The sequence below is a fragment of the Chrysemys picta genome, chromosome 3, assembly GCF_011386835.1.
Source record: "Chrysemys picta bellii isolate R12L10 chromosome 3, ASM1138683v2, whole genome shotgun sequence".
Classification (NCBI taxonomy): domain Eukaryota; kingdom Metazoa; phylum Chordata; order Testudines; family Emydidae; genus Chrysemys; species Chrysemys picta.
In genome coordinates, this window is record NC_088793.1 from 208838957 (window position 1) to 208855240 (window position 16284).

At 41.3% G+C, this 16284-nt stretch overlaps 1 protein-coding gene across 4 annotated transcripts in view; it reads right to left on the bottom strand.

Annotated features, from left to right (window-relative positions):
• MRPS5 (mitochondrial ribosomal protein S5) overlaps positions 1-16284 on the bottom strand; it is a 280021-nt gene that overhangs the window by 22093 nt on the left and 241644 nt on the right. The gene's annotated exons all lie outside the window — the stretch shown is intronic.

Consider the following 16284-nt stretch of genomic DNA (forward strand, 5'->3'; position numbering starts at 1 on the left):
ATCTGTAAAATGGGGTAATGGTTCCTTTCTCCCACCCTTTGCTACTTGAGGTTTTTTTATATCACCTACTGGTATTTCCTGATTTAGTACCTCAATATTACCATATTGCATGGAGAGAGAGTTTTTTTTGCCATTCATTTCCCAGGATAGGCTTTCCTTGTCCTTTTGGAAAAGGGGGGGGGGGAAGAAGAGATACCCTGTACGAAGGTACACTTTCTGGAAACACCAATATGATTCCTTTACAGTATAGCACCAACAGCTGAATTACAATTAATACAAGCATATTTCAAGAAGCACAATCCTTTTAATAATTGTATTAGTGTCTCAAGAAGTCAGTCTCGTAGCAGCAACATTTGGGGGAGGATTTCCAAAAAGCACCCTGCGTTGGCCTCATTCTGTTCCCCCTGACATACAAAGGAAAACTCCCATTGGCTTCAAAGGGAACAGCCCAAGAGTGAGACCCTCTGAAAACCCCTTGGTTTTCATTACAGTAATTATGTTAAATTCAAGATGCACACATTCTAGAGATGCATCATCTTTACATACTCTAAGCTTTACTAACAGCTTGTTACAAGTTAGTAGTTTTTCCTTTGACTTATATTTGGCAGGAATGGCCTGATCAGCAAAGATCCTTGAAAGAAAGACAGAAAGACAGAAATACAGACCCATGCAGGTAATTTGATATAGGAAAGAAACCCTGTAATAATATGGAACAACAGAAAACAAGCTGAAGTAGAATGAAAGGTGCACCTCAGCCTCTCCTACTCTCTCTCTATCTCTCTCTCTTTGTGTGTCACATAATAGCCTATTCTCCTGTGGGCTGTAATACTTCTGTCTAATTTTGGTTGTTGGGTTTAGTGAGTGAGTGCTGGATGGTGCTGGAGACTTGTGACATACAGGAGGTGATTTGGTGTTCCTTCTTGCCTTAAATGCTATGATTCTGACAACGAAAGCTGCTCTTCATGCTGTATCTAAAATATACGTTTGCTCTGCATGCAATGGTGTGTGTGCTTAAACCACATTCCTAACATGTGCGTGCACATACAAAGGTGGATATGCCTAGGCTCAAAAAGCTGGGATTACAAGTATCTACGAAGACCTTGTTTTTCTCCCTTCTCCAGGAGGTGGCAATCACAACACATGGAATGGGCTCCTTAAGAAGAACAATTTCGAAAACTGTACTTGTCAGCTGTTTCTGAGCAGCTCTGAAGGAAAATGTGTTCAGTCACCCATCAGAATCAGAGCGATCACATCTCTCTTCAAACTCTGTAAAGGCCTTTCAAGCTTGGTAATGTGAACAGACAGCCATGACTGTTAGAACATCAGTGTCCTTAGATTCTACCTATCTTTCTCCCTTTGCCTTATTAAATCAAAGAACACATCCCTTTTCTGGAACACAGTCCACAGTATTCCCCTCCCTACTTAGGAATTAGACTATGCAGCTGAAAGCACATCATTATGAGACAATGGAATTAATTAATACAGAATTAACAGCTTGTCACTTTTATAAACAGCACAGCTCAAAAAAGCGACTGAAATCAAGTCACAATTACCCATTTATTAGACCTTGATTCAACCCAGTTTTAATGCTAACCTTTAAAATCTGTACACTGATATATTGTCAACCTTAGTCACAGTGTATGTATCTTGAATTGATTCTCCTCACTTCATTCATTATTCAGTGCTAACACATTTAAATTCAGCTTTCTCTGGAGAAATGAAAATAACAGAGCACCTCTTTGAAAAACCAAACCAAACCACATAAAATATTTATTTATAAAAAGGAAGGAATAGCTACAGTTTCAACGGAGGAATAATGGCAGTACAAATCGGGATGCTATAGCCTAAAGAGAAGCTGCAGAAGTAACTCATGCTCTTATTTGCCCCTAGACCCATCCATAGAATAAACTTCTGACCCAAGCGTGGTGGTGTTTTCAACTCAGGCTAGTTGGCCTGACTGGTAATATAGGCTAAAGCCCAAGTGCTGCTTTCACTCAGGTAACCCATGCACTTTGCAGTGAGGACGCAGGCTAAGCTACTCCAATGCCTTCCTACAATTCCCCGTGTGTGCCCAGGACAGACAAACTCTCCCACAATTTGCTCGGAAAGAATCAGAGGGTCTCAGCTCACTGCAGCACTAAGAACTATATGATGTGCCCACATAAGTCCTAGAGACCCACATGAGTAAGTGCAGCACCAGAGTGGACCCAGTAACTCAAGTGTGCCTCGCTTCACACCTGAGCTGGGATAACCCAAGTGTTGATCATCTGCGTTACCGCTGCAATGAAGGCATATCCATAGAAGTCATATCAGAAATTGTTTTTGTTTATTTTCATAGGAGGATCTGTAAGTCAGAACCACATTCCAGGCTACCAAACTGTAAATTACTTCATAGTTTAATGTTCCACTCGCAATCTCTCAAACATCCCAAGCCAACGATTTATAGGCTGGGAGGCTGAATGATGAAGGTAGGAAGATTTGTTTATAAAAATACAAATTGCAATTGGCATCAGAAAAACCCTATTTTACAGACAGACCAAATTCTAACCCCCAAACTATCTGAAAAAGCTTAGTTTATGGCTGTGACCTCTCATTCTCTTATTGGTAACATTTCGGGTGCTGTTCTCAAAGGTGGTTTAAAAAAAAAAAACATAGGAAATGCTTTTCATTGTATCTGACGGACATTGTCAACATTATCCAGAGAAAAGACGACTTTCCATTTATTCTGAAGACAATGCCAAAGCTATGATATTTGAAAAGCAAGTGTGAGCCAACATCTCATTTGAAGTGAATTATTACTCAAGAAATTTCACGTGTACCTTATAATTTTTCAGTCAAAAATGTCAAACATCGCAGACACTGCAATTTCATGCCACATTTCACTTTTGCAATATTTTTCTTTCATTGTGCCATTTGTAAAAGCATTGTCTAGAAAACCTTAACATTCAGTGACTTACGAAAAAGTTGTAATCTGTGATTCTATGCATTAATAATGTAATAGTTAATAAGAAGTTTCATTTTTGCCAGAAAAAAATCCTGTTGTGGGAGGAGCAGTAATAAAATTAGTTAAAAACCCCACCTACTCTATCAGAGAGATTATTTAAAAACCGAAAACATTCACTTTAAACACATGCTAATTATTGCTAGGTGGCTCAAGGTTAATTGAAACAATGACCTTTAAACACCAACTTACATCACAGTAACAATCTTTAATAGCATAACGAAAATATATTTCTACTTAGAAGATGCAGACATGAATGATTAGAACAATGCAGGATGCAGGTTTTGTTAGCAATGTTATGCAGATTAGAGCAGTGTTGCTCAACGAGCAGTCTGTGGACTGGCACCGGTCCCGGAGGTCTCTCTGACACAGTTTAGGAAGGCAGCAAGCCAGTCCCTAGTATCAAAAAGGTTGAGAAATACTGGATTAAAGCATGCTGACATTGACTGTATTTTCATGTTGCATCCACAGACTACTCAGCTTTGTGTTTCAAGCTAGTCCAAAAAACTACAGGAATTATGCGTAAGGGTCTCATGTAGCAGTTTTCTTCAAATTTCCCACTGCTGTACTACCATCAGTGCAGCTCCACTGGTGTTGACATGCTGCCAGTGATGCTGAGCAGGGGACATGCTGGTTAAAATACTGGTGTTTGGCCACTGTTGCTTCCACAAGTTGAACTGAACCGTTGATAGTGAAAGTGTGGGAAATTGGGAACTTTTAGTGTGCGCCAACAGGGTCCACACTGGCCAGTTTGTGTGCAACACGCTAGCATGCACTAGAATTTACACCCTTGCTAGTGCAAACTAATGTAGACAAGCCCTAACTTATGTCACACCAAACTCTATATACAGACTGTAACATTTACATGTTTGCTTTCTACCATATACAGGGTTGGCTTCTTGCTTCGAGTGTGTTATTGTTAATATCCTTGTGTTGCTTCCTGTGTACTTTATTTTCCTGTATAATATTAGGTATATTCTGTGTACCAAACTGCTTATTCAAATGCACACTTCCCTGTAACTAACCCACTGAAACATACGCCAATGGTTAGAAAAGAAACAGCACTGTGCTTTGCTGAAACTTTCAGATTTGTGTCTCACTGAAAAGGATATTACATGTGTAGAAAGAATCCAACATTTCGGAGGGGTTGCATTATTGATCTAGGACCCAGCTAAAAGGTTGCCAGACCTATACAAAATTCCTCAACTGAACTGACAATGATCAAAGAGAAGCAACGAAAACTCAAAAATCTGAAAACAAGAGTAAATGATCAGAAGGCAGAGAGTTTCTACAAATGGCAGAGGCAGCTTCAGTGTCAAGCAAAACAACCAGTCTGCCCTTGATAAAGGGCATTTGTTTATTACTACACTCTGGTTCCTTCTAAAGCTTCCCTTTGCCTGTGTGTAAGAGTCAAAGGAACTCTGACTTCACCTTACAAGCTTTGACGCCACCCTGATTTATTTCATGCATACTAAGTCTCGCTTTCTAATTTTGACCCTGCTAAACTGCAAGGCACTGCAGTACTGCAGAACACTGTTATGCATTGCATTTACTAAGTGGCCACACGGTTCACTGAAGGCCCCGTGTTGTGAGGAAAGAAAATGAGTTAATTTTATTACAGATGACAAAAGAAAAGAGCTCTTGTATTTACAGGTGTAACAATAGCACATGTAATCTCTGTCAAACATAACTGTAGCTATTAATCCTCATTAGCTCAAAATTTAAGTAATAAGCACCACTGTCACTTTTGGCTTTTTTTGAACCTGCCAGTCTAGGATCTCAAAGCATTCAGCAAACAACGAAGTGAGCCTGACAACATCTCTGTGAAACTGGAAGTATTATTGGCAGATGGGGAAAGTGAGGTACAGGGAGGGAGTTTAAGTCACTAGCTCAAAATCACACAGGAGGGCCAGGACTAGAAATCACATCTTGAAACAACACCCAGTCCTACCCTTTAATACTCAGAGTAGGCCAGTATTTCTTTGTGACGATCTCTGAGCCGGCTCACTGGAAACCTCAGCACGTTTGTATCTTAATTCATATTTAGGGAAAAGTTAAGCCAGCTTTTTCTTTTGCTAAATGGCACTACCTCCAAATATTACTACTCTCTTTCAGTAGCTAAACACAGCCAGTGTTCACAGTAGGGTAACATTTTGTTGTTGTTGTTGTTCACAAAACATTGGTAAGGCTGCAACTTTGTTCATAAAAAGGTTCTTGCAAAGCAGTATATTTAACTTCCAGAGAACTGCTGACAAAAGCATGGCAAATGAAGGATAAAATTAAACAGCCTTGCGGGTTAGCTTTCACCCCGTCCTTTCACCCTGACAGCAGCAGCACAGGATAATACGAATGACAAAAACAGAAAATGCATACAAATGAAGCACTAGGTATGCCATCTATTTAAAGTATGAATACTAACAAGACTTGTTTATTTCAAAACCCAGGCTCCTTACCATATAAATGATGGGACTCAATTATCTACTTCAGTTTATAGCTGGCCTTGGATACCAACAACCTTTGCTGCTGATGACAGATCTCTTAAACGACCCACCATTCTTACTGTTATCAGCTGAAATTCATAATACTCTATTAAAACCACACAGCCTCCTGCTGCTCCTAAAAACATTTTTTCCTGTTCAAATGAAGCAGATATAAACAGACTTTAACTGCGATAGTACTGTATGGTGCAATGGCTAGTTTTATAATTTAATCTAATAGCTATACCTTGACTGTAAAAAACAAAACAAACAAACAAAAAAACCCATCTAACATAACATACACGGAAGGCCCCAACATTACCTAAAACCTTCTCTGTAGTATCCAAACTGGCAATCAACTGAAACATGGAACTGTAAGAGCAAAAGCCACTTGCAACAGTACACCATGAAGCTAAACAAAAGCAAAGAACTCTCGGGTGCTGTTAGAATATTTTAGTTTTAACTACATACTGCAACGGAGGTGTGACTAAATTAAAATAAATTCTATTTTGACACACTTGTTAGAAAATAAATTTAGAAATCCACAAACTTCCACCCACAGTTTTAAGAAAAATGTATCTCATGGTTTTTAAGAATTTTGTGCTTTGCCGATCCCCAGGATATTCATGAACTGAAGAGCCATATGAGAAGGCGTGGTCTATTTCACTGCTACAGGGGAGCTCCACCTGGGCGGTGACGGACCAGCGAGGAAAGTGAGATGATGCCTCTTCCCCTCCCCGGCAATGCTGGGAAAAGTGTTCCTAACTTGGTAGCAGGTGCCTCCATGCCATACAGAAGTCAGTAAAGGGTTCAGCTGTGCGAGCACAAAGGGGAGGATGCTTCCTTGTGCACTCTTCATTTTGGCTGCTTGGGTAACTGCTCAACTCTGGGGACAGAAAGGACATTTCCTACCAGGTATTGTTTTGGGTTTTTTTTAAACCAGCCTGTCAGGGTGGCTCCTCTTAGTGGGGTTTCGACCTGTCTAAGGGATCCTGGTTTACCTGCAGGGAAATTAGGGCTCAGCAGAGTGAGGATATGTTGTTCACTGTTTCATTACTTTCTGCTAAAGTATAAAAGAGTGGGGCTATGGGCATGGAAAGCTGAGGAGTGAGACAGCATGTCACCACCGTGAAGCGCCCTAGTTCCTGAGCTCCTCTTACGTAAGGGTTGTGCAATCACACACAGGTGAACAGAGTCACAGAAAGTGAGATACTGCTAGCATTGAGACTGATCTTCATTTACTAGCTAAAGCCTTTTAGACCACACATTCATATTATTTTCTCAAAGCATTAGTGCTCTCGGAGGCAATCCTAATCAACTGCCATGACCAACGTGTCATGTAAATTTATTCTCAGGAATGAAGTCCGTTTATTTCAGGCAACTATGTAGGAGAAAGAATTGCCTTCACAAAGGAATAGATGACATGGAAGTGTTAAGTCAAAGGGAACTTCTGCTCATCCCCCTTCCTTTGAGGGAAAACAGATGGAACTTAACTTCTAGCAATTATAACCCAGAAAAACAAGTCTAAAATCTGCACCGAGTGGTGTAAAATATGACTTAACGTGCAGAATGACTACATCTGGCATATGATTTATTGATTATACCACACTCTACGATGAATCCTCAGTTAGTTTACTCACAACAGCAAAGATGAAATATCTTCAGAAAACAGCAATTCAGCAAAACTTCACAAGGGCTATGTGAATTAAAACTCAGTGAAGCAACACTCTTTGGACACACATCATCTATCTAAATAAAGCAAAAAACTATTTTGTGTAACCCGACAAAACATCACAACACTTTAATCAATCAAGATATTTCATGTAAGTCATATAGGCGATCTGGCAATCTGTGGAGACTAAACATTTTCGAACTTTTATACATAGATAGGCTTATTTTTTTCTTAGTGAAGAAAGAGGAATGGAACAATTCTAGTGTTATTTCAGCACCCAGCAGTAAAGAGTTTGTCAATGCATCCATGATAGAGCTCCCTGTCTAGAGTTGGGAACACAGCTACTGAAGCTCACTTTGGGTGAAAATCAATTCTAAAATGTTTCCAACTTTGGAGTTATTGATTTTTAAATTTCCTCCTTTGAAACCGAGAAGGAAGAAGCGTGGTCTAGTGGCTTATTACTATAGTGCCTACAAGCCCTGGTCATGGACCAGGACCACACCACACTAGGTGCTGAACAAACAGAACAAAACAATAGTCCCTGCCCCCAAAGAGCTTACAATTTAACTAGAAAAAAGACAGATGGACAGAGTAGAGAATACAAGTAAACAAGGAGACAATATCAAATCAGGATTCTTAGGTTCTATTCCCATACTCTGCCACATACTTCCTGTGTGACTACAGAACAGTCACCCACATTTTCAAAAGTGGGCTCTGATTTTGGATGTCCAACTTGAGACAACTTGGGCTGGCTTTTCAGATGTGCAGAACATTTATAACTCCAACTGAAGTCAAAGAGAACTGTGGATTCTAAGCATGTCTGAAAATGCAGCGCCCAGGTCCCCCAGGAGACCTCACACAAGAACAGACGAACAATCTAATAGCCGGGGTAGCTGATGGCAATAATACAGACAGCCAGTCACTTTCCCATTGGATGATCCTCTCAGCAAGGGCATGAGGAGAAAATTAAGTCCAAAGAGCAGTGACCAATTTATCAGAGGAGGACAGGGACCATCGGATGGCTGCTCAGGAATACAGCTGTCATAACAGCTTTAGCTAACTGCACATTTGGGTGAAGAAGGGGTTGGTGAACCAGTGTACACAGTCTGGGGAAGTGCTTTTGTCCCTTTCTTTGTAGAGAGCTAAAGCAGGCTGTAAAGTTGCTTGAAATAACATTTTAAATGGGACTGTTATAATTGTATATCATTTTCAGATTAATGAACAATGTTCTGTCAGTGTGTTAACTCAGATGTAATTTCCAGTGTGCCATCCCCTCCCCCTTTCAATCACACAAGACATTTTTGTTAGTTGCTAAGGTGGTTCTAAAATGCTATTCCAATATTAGCAAAAAATCTCAGTTTCTCCCACTCTGTCCACCCAATGTATTTCAATGGAGTCAAAAAGAGAGCTTCCTATTTTCACCTCAAATCTTCCTCTCTTTAGTTTTCAAATGCTGATGAATATGGGTTCTGAATTCAACATTTCTGTATGGAAAAATATATCACAAGATGTGCCAGTACCATTTCAACCAAGAGGCAACTGGCTACAGATTTAGAAGAGGTGACACAAATGGACAAGACAGGGAGGCAAGAGACAGCTAAAAATAATCAGACAGAAAATTGCCTCTTGCATCCACAGATGATATCCCTGGTACAACAACAAGTATCTGAACTTCTGCTTCCACATTGTTTTTTAAACCACTAGATAAAATACAAGTAACTTTTAGAAGTCTATGTGAAAGTATTGTTGTTAAAAGACTTTTTGTATTCCCTATTCTCAGTGGTTCTCAACCACGGATATGCGTACCCCATGGGATACGCACAGGTCTTCCATGTGGTACATCAACTCATCTAGACATTTGTCTTGTTTTACAACAGGCTACATAAGAAGAACTAGCAAAGTCAGTACAAACTGAAATTTCATACAAACAATGACTTGTTTATACTGCTCTATATACTATACACTGAAAGGTAAGTACAATATTTATATTCCAATTGATTTATTTTATAATTATATTGTAAAAATGAGAAAGCAAGCCATTTTTCAGTAACAGTGTGGTGTGACACTTTTGTATTTTTAGGTCTGATTTTGTAAGCAAGTAATTTTTAAATGAGGTGAAACTTGGGGGTACACAAGACAAATCAGCCTCCTGAAAGGGGTACAGAAGTCTGGAAACATTGAGAGCCACTGACCTATCTTACAGTAGCTATTCCTCATTTAAATTAGACCGTAATGGGGCCATATAATTCATGCATCCTGTCTCTTACCCCAAACTGTGCAGGAAGCATGAAGATTATTGCAGGACTGGTGCTGCGTTAAGCCCTGAAGAGCTGGCAAAAGGGACAGGGTCAGGAGCAAGTCTCACTTGGGTCCTCCACCCAACACACTACGTACCTTCTGAGGGTGTGTCAGGATTGGGGGAGGGTGTCCTCCTTCCCTTCTTAACTGACAGGTGTTTGGTAGCCAATATTTGCCTTCTCTCCCAGCTGACTTCTATAGGTAAATTCCCCTCAGAGCTTTTCCAATAGATGAACAGTCTGAAGGCTGCATCATCCAACTTATTGGGTTTATTTATAAACTCGCTTGTCAGCCTGCTGAAGCTGCTGTTTGTTTTTAGAGAGACTTGCGTGAACGAAGAGAGGTGGCCCGAGAATCGGGAAGCGAATATGGCTCCAGGCATAAAGGACAGCATTGAAAAGTGCACAGAAGAGACATGAAAAGAAAAGAACAGAGCTTTGAGAACAGCGTCCTATCTGCCAGTGTATAGCATTTCAGGACATATGGTGGAAGCTCCCAAAGAGAGCATTCTGCACGGAGGTCTACTATCTACATGAGTGTGGGGGTGACTTATATGTTCAAACTCCACACTAACCATTTATGCTTCTTTTCTGCGTTACATGGGTTAACATGTACAGGCTTGCACATTTACTACCCATACAGACTTTTTTCTTGATAGTGGATGCAGCTGAATCAATAGGTTATCCTGAATAGCTGTATGTTGTGAAATGCATGCACTTCCTAGGGCTTGTCTATACTTACGCGCTGGTTCGGCGGCAGGCAATCGAACTTCTGGGTTCGATTTATCGCGTCTAGTCTGGACGCGATAAATCGAACTCAGAAGTGCTCCCCGTCGACTCCGGTAATCCTGCTCGCCGCGAGGAGTACGCGGAGTCGACGGGGGAGCCTGCCTGCCGGGTCTGGACGGCGGTAAGTTCGAACTAAGGTACGTCGACTTCAGCTACGTTATTCACGTAGCTGAAGTTGCGTACCTTAGTTCGATTTGGGGGTTTAGTGTAGACCAAGCCCTAGGAAGTTTAACCTGGCATTGGTCACCTGCCTTTTTCTTTAAAGACAGTGTGAAGAGAAAAACAAAAAAGGCATTACAGTGGGCAATCAGCTTCTGATACTGCAAAAACTGTTTATTGTACTATCATTTTTAGGAACGGGTTAGACACCGGTCAGAGATCGTATACTGCCTGAGCGTGGGGGCTGGACCGGACGATGACCTCTTGAGGGCCCTTCTAGCCCTCTGTTTCTACGATTCTATTAAAACAATGGTGCTCATAAGAAATAACTTACGCACCAGTGTAAACACACATTTGATTTACTGGGGTGGTCCCATGACAGGTACAGAATCTGCTGAATCTCAGCTTTTATTTAAAAAATATGAATAGTGTTTCGGTCCTAATGGTTGCGAAGATGACTTCTCAGTGTGAATGGCGTTTACACCAATGCGGTGTTGTCATCAGACTCAGCAAACACCCTGAAGCAACAAACTGTGTGAGGCACTCCGTTATCCTGTTCATCTCTCTGGGATATTAATTGTAAAGCCTACTGTGGACATTTAACTATTTCACTGCTGATCACATTAGCATATAGAATAAGGGAAGAGTGCAGGAGGGAAGTGGGAGCTGCTGCTTGGGGGAAAGTGTTGAGAGAAGAAGACAGACAGGGAGGAGGAAGGGAAGAGAAAAAGGGCAGAAACACAGTGATGGTCCTAAAAGCAAGCCTTGTTTACCCCCGAATGTGACAAGACACTTAAATAAGTGAAAGTTTAGTTACTATATAATCAGAATACTACTACTTCCCAGGTTTTATAGATCTCAAAGTGCTATACAAAGAAGATCAGAATCATCATCATTTACAGATGGGAAAACAGATGCACAGAGCAGGTACGTGACTTGCCGAAGCAAGCCAGTGGCACAGCCTGAACTAGAACCCAGGTATAAGAGCCATATTCCACACTTGATCTTTGTGCAAATCTCCCAAAGTCTTCAAAGAGAACTGCTGTGGATTAAGGGGTGTGTAATGTCCTTGCTTATCCCCCACCACTCAGATCACGATTAGAAATGGAGTTAGAAATCTACTGAATTTAATAATGAAACTGCTGGATACTTATCAAGTGGGAATGTTCTTGTAACGAAAACTATGATAGCTCTGGGAGAGACACAAGCTTTTCATTGGGCCTATAGTCTAAGAGGCCGATGCACAACTCTATAGTTAGAAAATATCTCAGCTGCAGAAATTCATATGTAGTTAACTGGCCAGAAGTCACTGACAAGCACCATCCTGCCGCAGTGTGTTCAGGACTATCGCTGGAAGATGCATCAAGAGAACCCTTAGCTGCAGCCTGTAGCCAGCTTTCCAGAATGACATGCTATCATAAAATATTAGATACATGCTTGGTACTTATCATTATATTATTCATATTATTCATATGCCAAAGCTATGCTAGTCACATTCTGCAGGGCCCATCCAGCGCCAAGAACCTCCCTGGCTGCTCGCTCTGCACAGCCTTCTGCAGCCACCTGAGGCCACCTGCTTGTGAATAGCAGCAGCAGAGATTCTGCTGAGACCCCTTCACGGAAATCACACTCAGTCCTGGGAACGAGTGTCCCTCCAGCCCTGGTCCAAACGGGGGAAAGCTAGTCACGTGGGGAAGGAAGCACTCAGTTATAGGGAACCCGTCAGCAGCAGTGGATTACTATTTTATGGAGAGGGGATGGTACGGTACCAAAGACTCTGCTCTTCCTTCCCAGGTAAATTTGTCAATTACATTGATCTGATCTGTCTTCCCATTGGGGTCCACATTGGAGATCTGCACTATACCTACTGTAGGTGCTCCAGGAGCTGGGTGCATTGGGGAACTGGAGTACAGGCCTTCTGGCAGGCAAGGAATTGTTCTATGGATTTGTTTTCCTCTAAGTATGTGTGCCAGTCCCAGCTGCAGGACAGAAAGAAGGCTTTCTATAGGGCGTTCCACGGTGCCAGAGTCTGCAGCTGCCCAATGGTGGGTGCGTCTTAAAAAGCTGCATAGTATATTTATATTTTGGATCAGGTCATTACATTAAATTCTTCTGAAAAAACACACGGTGTGAAATTTGTAATCACATATCGAATTCTAATGAGGTGAAGAGAACTTTATTTGCAATTAAAAATCAAAGATTTATGCATGTGCACAAATCCTGTTACAGGCCAGTCAGCTCCACTGTACTTCAGAGTCTGCCAATTTTCATTATTCACCTCTGTTCTGTAAACATCAGTTAACTTGGAATTGAAGCAACTTTGTTAAGAAGCACTTTTACCTGTTTTTAAAATAACATATGAAAGTTTGTTTTAAAGTGGCAGTGAAAAGATTATGCTCTTGAAATTATGCAGCATTTTAAAATACAAGATTTCAGAGGCCATTATGATGGTTTATGACTTTGGAGTACCTTTTCCTCTCCCAATTTCCTGCTGGAAACTCCCTCTGAAGAATTCTCTTCAGAGCTGTCTGGTCCCACTGTGCAGCCTCATAAAAGGGTCATTGGCCTGGTTTACTGCTTTGAAAAGCTGCTAGAACCTGCCATTTCATGTGGCCCCAGTGGCTGGTTCACTGGTCTACAGTAAGCTGCCACAATCAGCACATAATTGACCTTCCCTCCTTACTTACCCATGAACAGGTTGCCACATTTTAATTTTAAAAAAGGAGGACACTCCACGGGGCCCCGGCCCCGCCCCAACTCCGCTCCTTCCCCTGAACGCTCCGCCCCCTGCTCCTCCCCCTCTCCTGCTTCCCGCGAATCAAATTTTCGCGGGAAGCCTGAAACAGGGAGGCAGCAGGTAAGCTGGGGCTGCGTGCGGCGCGGCCCAGTCCAGGCCCCCCTGGCCAAGCGGCTCCCTCCAGCAGCCGGGCGGCCCAGGCCAAGAGGCTCTGACCTGGTGTCTCCCATCCGGCTCAGCTTGGGCTCTGGGGCGCTGGCCCCTGGCTCCCGGCCGAGCACCGCCGGGCCCTCCCTCCCTATTTTCCCGGACATGTCCGGCTTTTTGGGATTTCCTCCCGGACGGGAATTTGAGGCCCAAAAAGCCGGACATGTCCGGGAAAATCCGGACATATGGTAACCCTACAAGGAGAAGCAGGACTATTTTTAAAGGAATAAAAATGGGCCGTGATTGTCACAACTAGTGACTAGTGATTCTGTGAGCCGAGTTTTTGGGAGCCCAACTTGAGACACCTTAAAAAGAGGACGAATTTCAGAGGCAGGTGGCTCAGGCCCTCTCAAGGGGTCTGAGACACTAAGGGCACAGCTGTCCAAGAACTACTGACCTCTGATGGAGATCCAAGCCACTGCCCCAGCCTCAACCTCATTGCAGTCAGGGGAGAAAGGGGGAGCATGCTAATAGAGGGCAAAACATTTTTGGCATTCAAACAGTTGCTATCCATTCTGAAGGACACAATATTGCATGTGAACTGGTGGCAAATGAGTCACAGACATCGACTTTGTTCCGTATCTAAGGATATCACTAAATACTGCCAATGCAATGTCATTGTTTCCATAGCAACTAAAGCATTTCAAATGGAACAGAGAGAGACTAATATAAGACAAATGGGGGGCATAAACATGATATGTGATGGCATGGTGTTGTGTGGTGTTAAGTGTTAACGTCCACTACTTTTGGATGAATTGCATAATTCATTAATAACTTCACCATTGATAAATAATGAGGTCATTCCAGACCTGTGCAATAAAAACTTTATACCTCCCCACCACAAAGTCTCCATTTTTGTAATATTTTGTTTTCAAATTGAAATTAAGTTTTAAATCGTTTAAAATCATTTTCTCCTACCAGTTCCCTAAAAACATGGCTGGTGAGGAACTTGGATGCATAACGCTTAGCCTAAAGTTTTGCCATCAGTTAGAGAATATTTCGATAGCAATCTGGGTTTAGTAACCAATACCACTTCTCACTACCTCCTCACTTTGTACACAAATGTGAACTAATTAAGCCTTACAACAACCAACAATATTGTGTGTAGAAATACACACACAAATAAAATAAAATAAAAGAAACAATCTAACAAATATACATATTTCATGCAACTTATTTTTGAGAACCATCTTGAAAATAGCTTGTAAGGCCCTTCAAGCTGAATTCTTGGATATAGGTCATAATTGCAGATAGCACATGTAATTTTCCTCGTCTATAACATTCTCCATCCACACACAACATTTCAGACGCGAGAATCATTGCTCTATAGAATATGATGTAGTGCCGAAAGCCCAATAAGTGTTTTACACTTTCTGTAGGTCCCTGATCCCCAACATTAGAAAAAAGAACAGTAATACAATCTATCTTCCTCACCAGTGTTAAAATGCTGTGGCATGAACTCAATAAGGATTATACATGAGTTTTTGCTCTCACAGGCTTTTGGATCACTTTATTTTTACAAAGTAATCTGAAGTTGGGTGCCAGGCTAACATTCACCATGATAGGGGGAGGGTTAGCTCAGTGGTTTGAGCACTGGCCTGCTAAACCCAGGGTTGTGAGTTCAATCCTTGCGGGGGCCACTTAGGGATCTGTGGCAAAATCAGTACTTGGTCCTGGCAGGGGGCTGGATTCTATGACCTTTCAAGGTCCCTTCCAGTTCTAGGAGATAGATATCTCTCCATATATTTTAATGTAACTGCTCTTAAAAAAATTCCAAAGATGTAGAAAAAAGCAACCAATCATGAAGTTGAAGAAGATTCAGAATAATTCCAAAATATTTCACCGTGACTAAAGACTGAGAGGTAGGTCTAAGGGAATCTACGGTGTCAAGACTAAACTAGATAGTGGGAACTACAGACAGTGTTGTAGCTTGCTTATCAAGACGACATAAAAAGACCAGTGGAAGTAAATATAGGTAGGCGTTAACATCTTTTCCTCAACAATTTAAAAGGTACTAAAATTATATCCAATTAGAAAATATATGCTGACACAAGAGCATCTCTATTATTAAGGTTGAAGGCTAACCTTCCATTACACTGGTCTACAATTTTTGAGAAGTCGTCTGCTTCAGAGATAAAATGTGCTATTTATTATGTATTTTGATGTGCTGAATTCAAATATGACAATTAAAACAACTGATTGGCTACTGTTTCTAAGATATTTAAGGTTTTACATTTTATGTCTATGTATAGTTTGTAGATAGTAGAGTTTTAATCATAAATTGTAAACCTAAATCTTTTCATGTGTTTATGGTTGCTTTACATGATAATATTTCACCTGTCCTGTTTATGTAACACTTTAAAAATCAGCAAAAGGGTTATATACATAAAATTTACTATGAAACAAACTGGGCGTATAGCTGATGGAATGCTTGGATAATGCACAGTCCACTTTTTCTTCTTTGACACACCTTTCCCAACTGGAGGCACCATGCAGAAGTAACAATTGCTGGTATGATCTGTTGGCTCTCTCCAAATCATTGGCACTGCAAAAGGCATAGATTTCCTTTTCCTGTTCAACCACTGGCGAAGATTTGTTGCACAAGTGTTGCAGCATATGTGTGGGGCCCACCTCTTGTCCTGATCTCCAATTTTGCAGCCAAAATAAAGGTGATAGGCTTTCTTAACCATAGTGGTTATACTGCGCTTTTGTGATGCAAAAGTCACTTCACAGAAGTTATCTGCACTGTTCACACAAGTACGAGGCATCTCTGCTCACTTTGGCTAAACAGAAATGTGTCCCTTTGCAAAATCAAACACTGACAAATAAGAGAGCACGACACTGTATGATTTCTAGAGCTGATCTAGGGCAATTTGTTCAGCAGAGTGATGTAAGCTTCGTTATGCTTGCATCATCCATGACTTCTAGGAATAACATGATGCAAT